The sequence below is a fragment of the Lycorma delicatula genome, chromosome 8 (genome assembly GCF_047948215.1).
Source record: "Lycorma delicatula isolate Av1 chromosome 8, ASM4794821v1, whole genome shotgun sequence".
NCBI lineage: Eukaryota > Metazoa > Arthropoda > Insecta > Hemiptera > Fulgoridae > Lycorma > Lycorma delicatula.
Genome location: NC_134462.1, coordinates 132,169,252 through 132,184,089, shown reverse-complemented (window position 1 = coordinate 132,184,089; position 14,838 = coordinate 132,169,252). Strand labels below are relative to the sequence as shown.

Below are 14,838 nucleotides of genomic sequence, written 5' to 3'. Positions count from 1 at the left end.
TTAAATGGAAAAGTTAAGGTTACACAAATCCCAAACCTGGATGTAGATACGTTTAGTAACACTCTCACCATGTAGGTCGGGCAAAGAGGGTAGCTTTAATTTAGTTTTAATCGTCTAACTAGTACGAGATAAATAATAAACTTGCATCTGGTCACACTATAATACAATGGATTGCTTTTACAAAAAGAAATGGTGTACGTTTTAAATAAAAAAGCGATCTCTTTTTTGTAGAACTTTGTTTATTAGACTACAAAATAACTATGAATGTACATTTGAAAATTAATCTAAAATACAATTTTTAAAATACACAAGTACATAAATCCACTTAAATATTTAAATGGATGTTAAAAGTTTTCATTTTATAGACATATTATAAAATCACACTATATAATTCTGAAATTTTTTACATTACAAACAAAATATTGTTTATTAACATCGCATAATAATCATAATTTTTATATTATAAACATATTTCTAAACTTGAAATTGAAATAAACTGAGCTTTTTATTACGATAAAATATTCTATTTCCTAAAGAAAATTATTTTATAAAGAATTGAGTACATATAAAATTTAAGAAAAAATATTTTTAAATATAAGTCATATAAACTTGTGATAGTAAAATTTTAGCCATGTATTTTGAAAAACTGTTGAAACTGCGAAAAAACCCAAAGAAAAGCTCAATTGTTTGAAACCTGTAACTAAACTAGAAAACTCAAGTCTCCTGAATAAACAAGAAAAAAGAGTAATAATCAGATCTCTCAGTCTTCTGACAAAAGGTACAAACATAATTTTTCTCTTTGTTATGCGTAATAAAATGTGTTTTTAAATAATTATCATGAATAAGAGACTTTTGACAAAAGTTAGAATTATTTTTTTTCTCTTTAGTATGAAAATTGACATGTGCCTCTTTAAAAAACATTTACATCTGAATCTTTCATCGCGATATTCACAAACCAATTTCTTTCCTTTCTACATAGGTAACTTGTTTTCACTACTTATATCCTTGACTAAATTTTCTGTTGTTACATCTCCATACGCACAAACATACTGGATTTTTCTTTTATAATTCAATCATGTACAGAATTATTTACGCATCTCTTACAAGCAATACAATTCTTCGTACTTCCCATGATGGTTCCTTTATCGATAGTAACCTGTAAAATTAAAAATAACCAATTAAAAGGTAATTATGAATTAATGTAAAACTATTTACATTATAATAACACTAACAACTACATTTTGTAAAAAGCCACAAAGTATGTATAAAAAAACTGAATATATAAATATATATTCAAAATCCACACGGTTTGGATGTTATTTAATCATCAAGTAAAGTTTATTATAATAAGGAACTTATAGCATATCTATACAATCGGCTGAAACTTTGTCATATGTATGTTTTTGGAAAACCAACAAAACTAAATATTTAGCAAATTTATAATAAAAGGTTAATATATTTATTCCTTTTATATCCACGTCGATCAGATATACAAATCCACACATTTTACATATATAAAATCTTATATACAGAATGTCTGGGCTAAAGGTATCCAAAACTAATGGCCTAAATTTAGGAAACCAGTTCTAATTTCTTAGTAGGCTCAAATGATAGGCTATATCTCCTAGACTTGTTCAGTATACTCTCAAGAGTCAGTAGAATATGTATATGATGTGCAGACAAGCCGACTTCAATGCGATTGTAATCCATCAAGATGTGGATCCTGCAAAACCATTCAGTGCATGCTTTGGTTAATGGAGTTTCAATCATGTACACATGTTCAACGGCTTGTACGAACCGAATAGAATATCAATTCTTCTACATCAAAATCTAACGTACTCCAAGGTACGAGTTTAAGAGAGACTGGAAGCTTTGTTTCACAAACTGGAAATTATCAAAAGGTTTCTGTTGTGATGAGACTGTGGATTAAGTGATGCATTCACTTCCAGTCCCATTAACTTTATTAGGCCATCTAGTTACGGACTGCAAATTTCTCTTTCTACTGTTCACAACATTAGCCATAAGCACTCAGTTTGCACAAATACAAATACAAATTACAACTCCTTCATCACAGTAAACCATATGATTGTTGTCAATATCACAAACGATTGCTGCAGAGCTAATCACAATGTTGAAAACAATCCTAATTATATTGATATTTTATTTAGTGGCACGACAACTTTTCATATGTGCGGGATAGTTAGACATAATTGTCAAATTTGGTATACTGAAAACCTCATGCAGTAATCAAAAATTAAAGGGACACACCCAAGTCAATGTCTGGTTATAACGGAACAAAATTGGCATAATCAGATTTTTTTCATGGAGCCCACTGTGACAGGGCATATATACCTCGACTTGCTTGGAAATTGTCCTGTTCCTCAGATTCCTGTCGGATTCACTTTCCAGATAAGATGGTGTTCCACCACACTTATGTCGAGATGTTACCATGTTCCTGAACAACAATTCCCCAGATGTTGGATCAGACAAGGAAGTCCAACTGCATAGCCAGCTAGATCTCTCAGATCATTTCTCTGGACGTTTTTGCTTGACATTTCATTAAAAGTTGTAACAAAGGAAAGTTTGAGATTTGGACGATTTAAAACAAAAAATTAATGAAGGTGTTCTAATAATACATCAGATCCTCTTAAACACTTGGCAGGAGTTAGATTATCATCTAGGCATATGACAAGCTTACAAAAGGTGCAAACACTGAAGTAGACAAACTTACTTACATTAAAACATAGTGAGAGTTACTGTGTTTATTTAAAAAAAAAGTTATTAAGCTATGTTAACCGGTTCTCTTAATATTAAACTGTACTTTTAGTATCACTTCCATCAAAATTAATTAAAAATTAAGATACTAGAAGCTACCAGAAGTATGTTCCTGTGTGAGAAGGCATTGAAAGATGTTACTTTACTTCAGACTCTAAGGACTATGAAGATCATCCTGTGCCAAGTATTGAACCGCCTTCACTTAAGGAAAAAGACTGTTTGCTTGTGTGTATGACGATCAATGGTGGATAGAAGTGGTAGATAGTAGCCTCGAAAATGACGATGTGTAGGTTCATTTTTCCACCCGGCTGGACCATGTACATCATTTCAAAAGTCTCAAGGCAAAGTGTGGGCAGCGATCTGCAAAATCCTGAGAATGTTGACACCGATTGAACTAATTACAGTGACGGGTCATTCAAACACAATTTCAAGAGAATTATCAGAAGGGGAGATATATCACAGCTGTTGGTTAACCACACTAAATAATAAACTTTCATTGCTACAAAAACAGGCTACTTCATTGAAGAATAATTAAAATTTTACTACAATTTATTTTTGCTTTGCTAGTATAAATGAATTCTTGAAAAAAGATGTAGGCTACTCATTGAAATTTCAGTTTGGGTAAGTTTTACAAACATTTTTTGAGTCAAAATTGTATTAGGTTACCGGTATTGGTTAAATTATCATTAAATTATGACCTATCATTAATAATTTTAAAAATATTGAAAACATCAACATCAACAACATAGGGGTTAAATGTAAAATATATATAAAAAATGTAAAGTGCAAAAAAGACAAGAAACCCCTTGGAGCACTTATTTAGAGAGTCAAAATCATATTGCTTTTAACAGATTTTTCATGATATTTGAGAGGGTATAACTTTTTTACTAGTACAATAAACTTTTTTATTTGCAATAAACATCTACAAAAACACTGCAAGTGTGCAATTTTGAGATTTTTATCACCAGCTCCATCAGAGCTATTTGAAGCCAAAATTTAATTTAAAAAAATTATTTTCAAAAATTCATAAAAGTTTACGAGTAAGTATACCACCATTAATATTATTTAGTAAAACTACTAACATGTACCTACATATAAGAAAATAATTCAAACTGTGTATGCCACCCCTGCCTCTTGAAAAAAATTACCAGAAGTGAAATTTCACAGTTTTTCATGTTCAAAGTTATTGATAATTTTCTCGTAGAAAGAGAAATAGGTAAATTGCTTTTTTTTCATTCTTCCAGGACAAATAGCTTTTTTAGTTATGATTCTTTCTATAAACCCTTACAATCACAAAAAAAGGTGTGTGCACCATAACAAAAATGGCTGCCACAGGTAAACTGCTTAAATAAAAAACTTAAAATTAAATAGTTTTAAGGTCCTGAAATATGTGGGAAACAAGTGGGCAAGTTTCAATTTTTTTTTTAATCAGTCCAGCAACCAGCTTATGTTTTTTTTGGGATACTTCAAATGGATTGAACCCGGCTTTAATTTTTTTTCATACTTTAACATATCATAATATACATGCTTAGGATCAGGAAAATACAAGATCTAAATGACAGAAAACAGGTTTGGACAGCTATGAACTGTGCAAGGTCAAAGTCTGAGTTGTGATATCTGTATTCTAAATTAGCTAACAAGTTTTGCGAGTTATGGTGACCAGTTAAGATGACAATCTATTCTGTGGAGACAGGTTATACTTTTACGGTTAAACTATAAACTAACCTTAATAGTTGTTCAGTCACATAGAGTCAGTTGAAGGTGACCAACAGTGCTCTTCATAAGGTGATTATCCATTGTACACAATAATAGCACTGTGGAACATGTGGTGTAGTCTCTCTCTGTTGTAAGTATGATTACATTAAAACATAAATTCAGCCAAGTTCCTATGGGAATGTTACTCAGCGATGGCACTCAGTGGTCGTTCAATCCTACTGCTGCTCCCCACTTTAGAGGAAAGTGGGAAGCAGCCGTGAAATCAGTAAAGTTTCACCTTGCTCGCACAGACCGGGACGTTGTGCTCATGTACAAGGAGCTCAGCACGCTTTTAACACAAGTTGAGGCCGTACTCAACTCTCAGAGAACCCAGACGATTTCTTGACGCTCACACCAGGTGACTTTCTTGGGGAGGCTCCCATTACGATACCAGGACCTTCTCTGCACCAGCTTCCAATCTCTAGACTCACTCGATGGCAGCTCATTCAACAATGTCTACAGTCGTTCTGGAAGGCCTGGTCATCTAGTTATCTTTAGCAGCAGCAGTCCATCTCCAAGTGGCACCACCCCACTCACGACATCTCAGTTGGCTCCTCAGTCCTGCTCACAGATGAGCGGTTTCCCCCTTCAAAATGGCCGACTGCTCATGTTCTTGCTCTTCACCCTGGGAAGGATGGGCTCACTCGAGTGGTTAAACTTACACCCGCTATCTCTACTCTTACAAGACCTATCTCAAAGCTTGCTCTTCTGCCCATTTGCCTCCAACCCTGATAACAGTAATAAGAATTCTATGTGCCGAACAAAAATCGTCAACTTTCAGGGATGCCTCTCAAGGGGTCACTTGTCGAACTAGGTTCCAAGTTACAGCTCTAAATGCGATCTAGTGAATTGTGATTTGATGATAAATCAAACTGTGAAGTTCGTTTAGATTCAGTTCACCAGACTTCCTATTTGTTTCTGATATATCCAAGATCACCCCGTGAAGGCTCAATCTGACTTTTGTTAAAGTTTGCATTTTGGACAAAAGTTACAAAGTCTGATCTTAAACGTTATGCCCAAATATATAAACAGTAATATTCTTTCAGCCTCCGCAAAGCACAGAATTAGAGACACACTCTTACCTTTTAATCTTTTACCTCATCAAAACGCTTTCGAGCTTAAGCCCATTCTCAGTGATATCTTTTATACATTCTAACTGTTTACAATTTACACAGTAACTCTATTAGCTCTTTACATTTTGTAATCTTTTTGTAATTGTTGCATTTAATTTTATAAATCAGATGAATATATAAATAAAAATGGTTTTAAAAAAAATTAATGACCCCGTAAAAAAGTTTTAAAAATTATAAAAGATAAATACAAGGAAATATTTAATTATAATAATAAATTAAAATTACACAGCAGGTTATATCCATATATACCTTACGCACCAAACTTACAAAAGGAAGGTATACCTAAAAGACCAATAATTAATTTTAAAACAGCCCCAAGTTATAGTATTACTAAAATTATTGATTAAGAAATTAGATCAAAGATAAATTTAGAATAAAAATATAATATAAAAACAAGTATGAATTAAATTAAATAAGTTAAAAATTAATAATGAAACTAAAACGATTAACTTTGATATAACTAATATGTACCCAAATATACTCGTCAATTATACGATCTCAATAATAGAAAATAAATTAATAGAAGCAGGTGATAACCAAAAACTTATAAATTATACTATAATAATAATTAGAAATATATGGAAGCAGAATTATTTTGAATTTATACATAAGAGAATGTTTTACCCATGGGATTTCCCTCATCTTCTATATGTCAGAAATTTATCTGCAGGAATTTGATAATAGAACAATATACGGCATAAATCACACACATAAAATTTTATTGCAGGTCAGATACACGGATGATATTTTAGTTATATATGAACCGGTTATAAATAATGAACACGAAGTAATTTTAAATAAATTAATTTTGTATCATAAAACTTTAAAATTTACGTATGAAATGGAGCATAACAGAAAAATAAATTATTTAGATGTAAATATTAAAATAAAAACAATCAATAATCGAGTTATATAAAAAACCTACCTCAAATGAAATATTATAAATAGGAATTCTAATCATCCTTGGTCCCAAAAGGTTAATATTTTTAAGAACATGATAAACAGAGCAATAAAATACATAAACACGATATACGGTTATTGTATAATGAAATAAATAGTATAAAAAATGTAGCTATAAAAAGTGGATGTCATATGTAATTGATTGTATAAAAAATATAATTCAAAATTTTTATTTATATTATATTATATTTATATTATATAATATAAGTAAGTTATAATATAATAAGTATATTATAATTATAAGTAATATAAGTATAAGTAATATAGTATAAGTATATAAGTAAGTTATAATATAATTTATATTATATTATTTACCCATAAATGACAATAAAAATAATGAAAATATCTATGTAAAATACTCTTATAAAAATAAAATTATAGAAAACTAAATTGATGCGTATAAACATAAAAAATATAAACCTGATAATCATATAATAAACCATTTAAAATTTTATAATAATGAAAAAGTAAAAAAATAAAAAAAGAGTCTTCTAGTATTTATAAAATTAAATGCAGCAGTTGCAAAAAGATATACATTGGTAAAACGAATAGATCATTTAAAGAAAGAATTAATGAACGCTTTAGATAATTTAAAAAAAGAAAGATAGGTTTCTCAAATGCTGTTCACCGTTTGATAAATAATAATAGTTTAGAAGCTAATTTGGAAATAGTCTAAAAAATAAATATTGAAGATGAAAATAGTAATAAAAAATTGCAAATTTTAGAAAAATTGTATATTATATAACTAAATGTGAATTCAGCCTTATAAATCTGCAAACATAACTTTATGGGGAATTAAAATTATTTAAGTAGGTGTACAAAGAAAAGAGATGATAAATTAAAAGTTATTGTAATACTTTTTCATTCTTGACTGAACAAATATTTGTTCTAAATTTATTTTAAATGCTTTAAAGATTTTTTAAAGTTAAAAATTTTTTTAATATATTTTTATTTTAAACAAACAATTTTTACAAAATGTACAAAGTTAATAGTTATTATGTAAATTGTAAAAGGTTTTTTTTTGTCTTCAGTCATTTGACTGGTTTGATGCAGCTCTCCAAGATTCCCTATCTAGTGCTGGTCGTTTCATTTCAGTATACCCTCTACATCCTACATCCCCAACAATTTGTTTTGTAAACGGTTAAAGAATTTATAAAAGATTATCACTGAGAACGGGCTTAAGCCGAAAAGCATTTTGATGAAGTTTCTCTAATTCTGTGCTTTGGGGAGGCTGAAAGATTATTATATTGCGTGCACAGATATATTTAAGTACAGAAGTAAAAAAAAAGAAGAAAAATGACTGTAAAAAGTTTAATCTACTGAATAAATTAATATATATCAGTTAAGAAATGAACCGCATGATATCCAAAATTTACATGCAAGGTAATAATAATGAAAAATAATTCAATAGGATGCTGATTTTCCAGATGTCCGACTAACTGGACTGCTTAAATCTAAATTACAAAATTAAAAAAAAAAACATTATTTGAAAAAATCTTTGCTTCAACATGAATTTTTTTATCGATCTTTATTTTACTGGGTTTTTCAATTTACTTTTTTGCAATTCATTTAGCAAAAATATATATAACACTTATGCAGGATGAGTGAATATAGACTTGCTAAGAAAATTTTCAACATCATCGACGCAATTAAATTAAAGTCCATTCGGATGAAAGAAACACAAGACGACCTGGAATGACTCAACATCTCAGAAGAATATTTCAAAGGACAGAAGGAAGTTTAGGGTTTACAGTACGGTGGTCCAGGAGGTGGAGCCAACTGGGTAGATGGGAATGGCGACTGAAGCGAATTCTGCAAGTGTGCGGAATGCCAGTCCCTCTGGCAAATCGGGAACGACAAGCAAAACGATGTCTGTGGCCTTGCGGCAGGCCGTGAAGAACCCCTGAGTTGGCTCCAGGATTCACATGGGCTGACCTGAGCCTTGAAGGGTCCAGGATTCTGGTTAAACAGCTAGTCTCCTTATAAGAGACTTAATGTGTTTAATCCCTTTGGGCAACCGAGTTACAAAGCGATGGGGTTTTTATAGAAAATAAAAAAAACTATTACAGAATATACACTTTTTATAATGTTGTAATACCGCACAAATATAAAACCCTCCACACTATTATCGTATTTTTGAAATTGCAGTATCGATAGCTGAAGGTGAACATTCAGAATAAAAAACAAGTTTTTTATTGACATCAGGTGACTCTCAGTATGATTACCTAAGCATTGCTGCATCAGCTCCGCAGATTGCTAACTTCAAATATATTTTGTAATAATATGGTAAATATGTTAACTTTCCTTAATGTAAATACAAAATTAAATTTTATTTTATTTTCATTTCATTAATAAAATTATATCACAACTATGTTTAATCTGTATCGGGTCAGGTTTTAATTACTAACCTGATAATTATTCAAATATGACAATACAATTAAACAACTGATTACAGATTTCCCAGAGGTTATTAAAATGAAAACTCTATTAATAAGTTAATATACACACATTACCTGTTTATCATTCACACACAATAAATCGGCATAATTAAATAGAAATAGATAGAATTAAAAACAATTTTTTTTTTATAACAGAGCAAACTGAAATAACAAAATAAATACATATATATGTACACAGTAATAAAATTAAAAAGAGGCAAATCATTTTTGTTACAATATCCAATAATTATAAATACTTACATCACGCGGATAAAATTCCATCTCTTCTTCTGCCTTCACAGTGTGTAGATCATTCATTTTAAGTTCACTGGATTTTATTTTAAGATTAAGCTGCGGTAAAACATGATTTAATGAGATCTCGGATTCCTTTAAAAATAAGATAAAAAAAACCTTACAAAAATGTGAAAACTAATAATTATTCAATAAAATCTTTTTTTTTATTCTAACAAACTCAATTGTACCATTGAATATCAGTCTATTATCGGTATATCCCATCATCATAAAATAGATTACTAATAGAAAAACAAATTATAAGATAAAAATAGATAGATAGATATTAGATATAGATAGATAGATATAATAGATAGATAGATATTAATTGTTTACATGAAATAATGTCAAGGTAAATATTTAAACATAAAAAAATCACAAAAAGATGATTCACAATTCAGAGGGCGCTAATGAAAATTATTTTGAACATATATTTAAATACATGTTGATCTAAATGCAGATAAATTGTGTTTTTTATTATTAGTATTATTTAAAAATTTATCCAGGAAAGTTGTTACCATAAAAGAGAATTTTTAATTGTATTTTAAATAAATAGGCAGGAAAATAAGCACAATAAGGCTCTTTCTTGTAAGCTGAAGTTATGTGAAGACAGTACTGCTGTCCGGTTTGGTATAGATGGATATTGTTGATTTTTAAGAATAAGTAAAAATTGTTTTTAGTAAAGATTGCATTTTTGTAAATATAAACACAAGGATAAAATAAGATATTTAATTTTCTAAATATAGGTTTACACAGTTCACTTATAAACACCAGATAATGATCTGACAGCCCAATTTTCTATTTAAAAACTCAATCTGACTTTGAGGGAGCACCAGAATATGATATTAAACTTTGTACGGGAATACATGTAGGCATAATAAACATTTCCTACAAACTGCATACATCCTATTGACTGTAAAAAAAAATACATCTTACCAGTCAGCATACAGGTCAAGAATAAATGACTGAATTAAAATGATGTTAATTGTTTTATTGTCATAGTCATTGTTTCTGCAACTCTCTGTGGCGGAGTATTATTAGAAGAGATATCAAAGCTGTTGGTTAACCACACTAAATAATAAACTTTCATTGCTACAAAAACAGGCTATTTCATTGAGAATAATTAAAATTTTGCTACAATTTATTTTTTCTTCTAGTGTTTACAAAAATAAACCAATATAAAAATAAAAATGTATTCTTGAAAAAATATGTAGCCTACTCATTGAAATCTCAGTTTCGGGTAGGTTTTACAAGAATTTTTTGAATTAAAATTGTATTAGGTAACTGGTATTAAATTACAACCTCTCATTAATAAATTTAAAACAATTATTTAAAAATATTGAAAATGTCAATTTCAACAAAACAGGGACTAAATATAAAAAATGAAAAGTGCAAAGAAGAGACAAGAAACCCCCTTGGAGCACTTATTTAGTGAGTCAAAATGGTATTGCTTTTAACAGGTTTTTTAAGATTTTTGAGAGTTATAACTTTTTTATCACCAGCGCAATCAGTTATTTAAAGCCAAAACTTGAATTTAAAAAAGAAAAATTATTTTCCAAAATTCATAAAAACATAGCAGTAAGTATATCACCATTAATATTATTTATGGTAAGATTACTAACATATACCTACATATAAAAAAAATAATTCAAACTGTGTATGCCATTCCTGCCTCTTGAAAAAAATTACTAAATTTCATAGTTTTTTCATGTTCAAATTTATTGGTAATTTTCTCATAGAAAGATGAGAGATAGGTAAATAAACCACTGGACCAATCTTTTACCTTGAGGAAATATGATGAAGTTGCTTTTTGTTTCATACTTCCAGGATCCAATAGGACAAATAGTTTTTTAGTTATGATTTTTTCTGTAAACCTTTACAATCACAAAAATAATTATGTGCACCGTAAAAAAAATGGCTACCACAGATAAACTGCTTAAATAAAAAAAAAAAAGATAGTTTTAAGGTCCTGAGACATGTAGGAAACAATTGGGTGTTTCTATTTGTTTTTGAATTGGTCAAGTAACCGCTTATGTTTTTTTAGACACTTCAAATGGATTTACCCAGAGTAGAAAATACAAACAAGTAATAGTAATAAATAGAAGTAATACCTTCGTCCACAGCTATGGGACGACACGAGAATGAAAAACTATTTACAGTTAATCCGTAAAATAAAAGTACAAAGAATTATAAATATGCACGAATTACATCCAAAAAAAAAATCTGGAATACTTTAACGTATTTAAAAAACCTACTTACATAAAAGAATTAAACTTCAAACTAAAAAAAAATAAACACTACACCAATCTTTTCCGTAATACCAATAACGGACACGAATAATAGCAATGGTGGCTAGCAGTTTAGAATTCCAAAGAGATTTAACAACACACTATGCCGTACATATGATAAAATAAAAATGTTTACCTTATTGAATTATTTTTTTTAAACTAAATGAAATGAATACAATTGATTTATACATATTTTTATTAATTCTGTTTTCTTCTGGAATCTAAACAAAAGTAAGCACATATAAAACTACCCACACTCTACAAGAAGGTTATTTTCAGGATCTTTAATTAATCATTTCCTAGACCTCTTTAATTATAATTTATTGTATTCATCTATATTCTAATCCAGTCGGTCTTCACTTTATTTACTAAAATTTGTTAGATTATCTATTTTATATTTGCCATTTATAAAACTCGAATAAAATAAATCTGAACACTACAATTGGCATAGAATGCCTTTATGAACGGACTTTGTTTTAATTGCATTACTGTAGGGCGGGAAAACTTTCTGCTGACGGGTACTTGTAAAATAATTGATTTTATTAATTCTTTTCTGGCGGTTTTGTAATTGGCTAGTAAATAAATTATAATATATCATCACATCATGTTAAAACAACCTGCATTCAACTTAAATATTTACATTTAACAGATCTGATAAAAATAACACGGTTATAATTTTTATTAAATATTCATTATGATGAAATCAATTGCATACATCATATAAAATTAAAAAGTGACGTGTATTTGTGCTTCTACTTTATTCATTCATTACATTTACTGAAAGATACCACCTACTTGTAACAATTAATAAGGCTTTGTTTAATTGTAAATTTACAGTATCTAAATTCACTGGCCTCTGTGGCGTGAGTGGTAGAGTCTCAGCCTTTCATCCAGAGGTCCCGGGTGCAAATCCCGATCAGACATGGGATTTGCACATGCTACAAATCATTCATCTCATCATCTGAAGCAATACCTAACATTGGTCCCAGAGGTTTTAAAAAAAAATATGTAATTCAAAATCCAGTCACAATGTTGGGAATACTGTTTTTATATTGTCATATTTTCAGTATTACATTTTAAAACATAATTTTTAATTACAATTAGACAAACGGTAATTTATTTATTTATACATCTGTATTAGAAATTAAATTAATAACTATATGTAAATATAATTAAACTTATATATTTTGTTAATAACATCATTACCTTACTATGCTGTCATTACTTAATGAAAAAACTTTCTCTTCTAACTTAGCAGAAACAATAAACTGTCGTTCAAGTACAGATACGTGAAGGTAAAGTAGCATAACTATAACATTGTAGATTATGTGAGTTAGCCACTTTTGAAGACAATATAGACATTCTCATGAATAATAATATGCAAGATAATAATAATAATATGTATAATAATAATCATATGCAAGACTTAATGCTGTTAATAAGGATGAAAGTTATTTATATTTATCTTCTTTACTGAGCCAATTATACTATTACTAATCAGCATGTCAACCAGAGAAATGCAAGTAGTAATCAACCTTGAAAATATTTTCACTCTGTTCATTATAGGGATCTAGTGGTATAGTGAACATATAGATTATTTATTACTCTCAGAGAAAGAAACTTCAATTTAAGCTCCCAGTATCGTAAATGTTTTACTGATCACTAAATAAGAAAATTGGAACAGTCATTCATTGTACATTAATGTGATTAAGTAAATCATTAATGTATTTCTGTTATGAAACAAACATTATACTTGTATTTAATGGTTCAAGTCATTAGGGAGATGGGCATACTGGTGATCTAAAAATATATTGTGAAATTTCAGTAAGGTATTATAGTTGCTAATGCTTAAACCAAATTCTTCAGTGCATTTCAAAACTTGCATTTGGTTGATTGCGTGCAATTAAAAACAAAAATATCCAAGAATACTACCTTTGATTACCAAGAATATTAAAAAATTGCCATAGTTAATTATAGTTCTAGTAACTAAGTTACTGATCTCTATTATACTTTCTAACTCTCCAACTTACTAACGAACAAATACAAGCATGCAACCTATAAGCTAGCTCGTTCGATTGCACGTGGTTGTTCTAAATGTTTATTGAGTGTGTTTACAATTATGTTGATATTAGAACGAGGCATGTTTTTGCAGGAAGGTCCATTTTGATTTTGCCACCTATATGTGCGATGTAAGAAGATGGTATTTGTGTAGCTCAGTTATTTCATTTAATAGTCAGTTGTTACAACAATAGTTTAGTTATTTTGTTATTAGTTGTTAATATTCATCTATTTATAGTGAGTGCTATAGTTTTTAATCTCGTCAAGTGTAAAGTTTAAGGAATATTATGATTTTTGATGGCAAAAAATAATTCTGCGACTGAAATTCATAAGCAAATTTGTGATGTTTACGGGCCGAATATTATGAGTGATGCTAAAGTAAGAGTTGGCTGTTCATTTTGAGAAGGGGAAAATGAGCATTCATGATGAACAACATCAGTGCTAACTGATGATTTGATGATGTTTCATGATCATTGATCTATGAAGTTTGACTACAAAATTTGTCCATAAATAATTGTTTGCAAAGTGGATGCTGAAGGTTTTAACCAACACTCACAAGAAAAACGTTGCTGCATGAATGTTTACAGCGTTATGAAAGTGTAGGTGTTGAATTGTTAATCGCATTGTTACCTATCTGTATTTCTTTTTCAAACATCAAAACAAAGTAGCAGTCAATGCAGTGGCAAATTACGCATGTCAAATCAGATAGTGAGGTATTAGCCATAACATAACTCCTATCAATTATTTTCTCTTTCTTCACCTTAAACAGCGTGTTGGGTAAAATTAACAAAAATAAAATGACACACAGCTTGTATTTGCCAAAAGAAATTGGACTTTAATTAGAGAAAAACAACTTAACCTTATCTTTAAAATCATAACCTTAAAAAATTAAATGAAATTACAAAATAAACAAAACTTAATTCTATACAGAATTTATGCAAATAATATCGGCTGAAACAACATATCAATTATAATAATAAGTGGCAAATACATAAATATACATATTTCAAATAATAATTTTGAAAATATTACATTAAAATACGTGGCTAAAAACAATTTAAATAACTAAAATACATTATTATTCAAACTACAGGATGGAATACAAAAACAATAAATATTACTAGAACAAATTACAACATT

General features: G+C 29.2%; 1 protein-coding gene across 4 annotated transcripts in view; it reads right to left on the bottom strand.

Annotated features, from left to right (window-relative positions):
• Nucleotides 1-14,838, bottom strand: part of LOC142328754 (protein MCM10 homolog) — an 80,006-nt gene that overhangs the window by 26,474 nt on the left and 38,694 nt on the right. Inside the window, exons 1-3 of one of the 4 annotated variants that reach the window (XR_012757347.1) lie at nt 11,612-11,719; nt 9,323-9,448; nt 236-1,156 (exon numbers count right to left, since the gene is read on the bottom strand). The exons of 1 other annotated variant lie outside the window; for it this stretch is intronic. The gene's annotated coding sequence lies outside the window, so the exon portion shown is untranslated. Of the gene's footprint in view, nt 1-235; nt 1,157-9,322; nt 9,449-11,611; nt 11,720-14,838 lie in introns of those variants that run through there. 2 more of the 4 variants (XR_012757348.1, XR_012757351.1) reach the window with 2 other exon arrangements.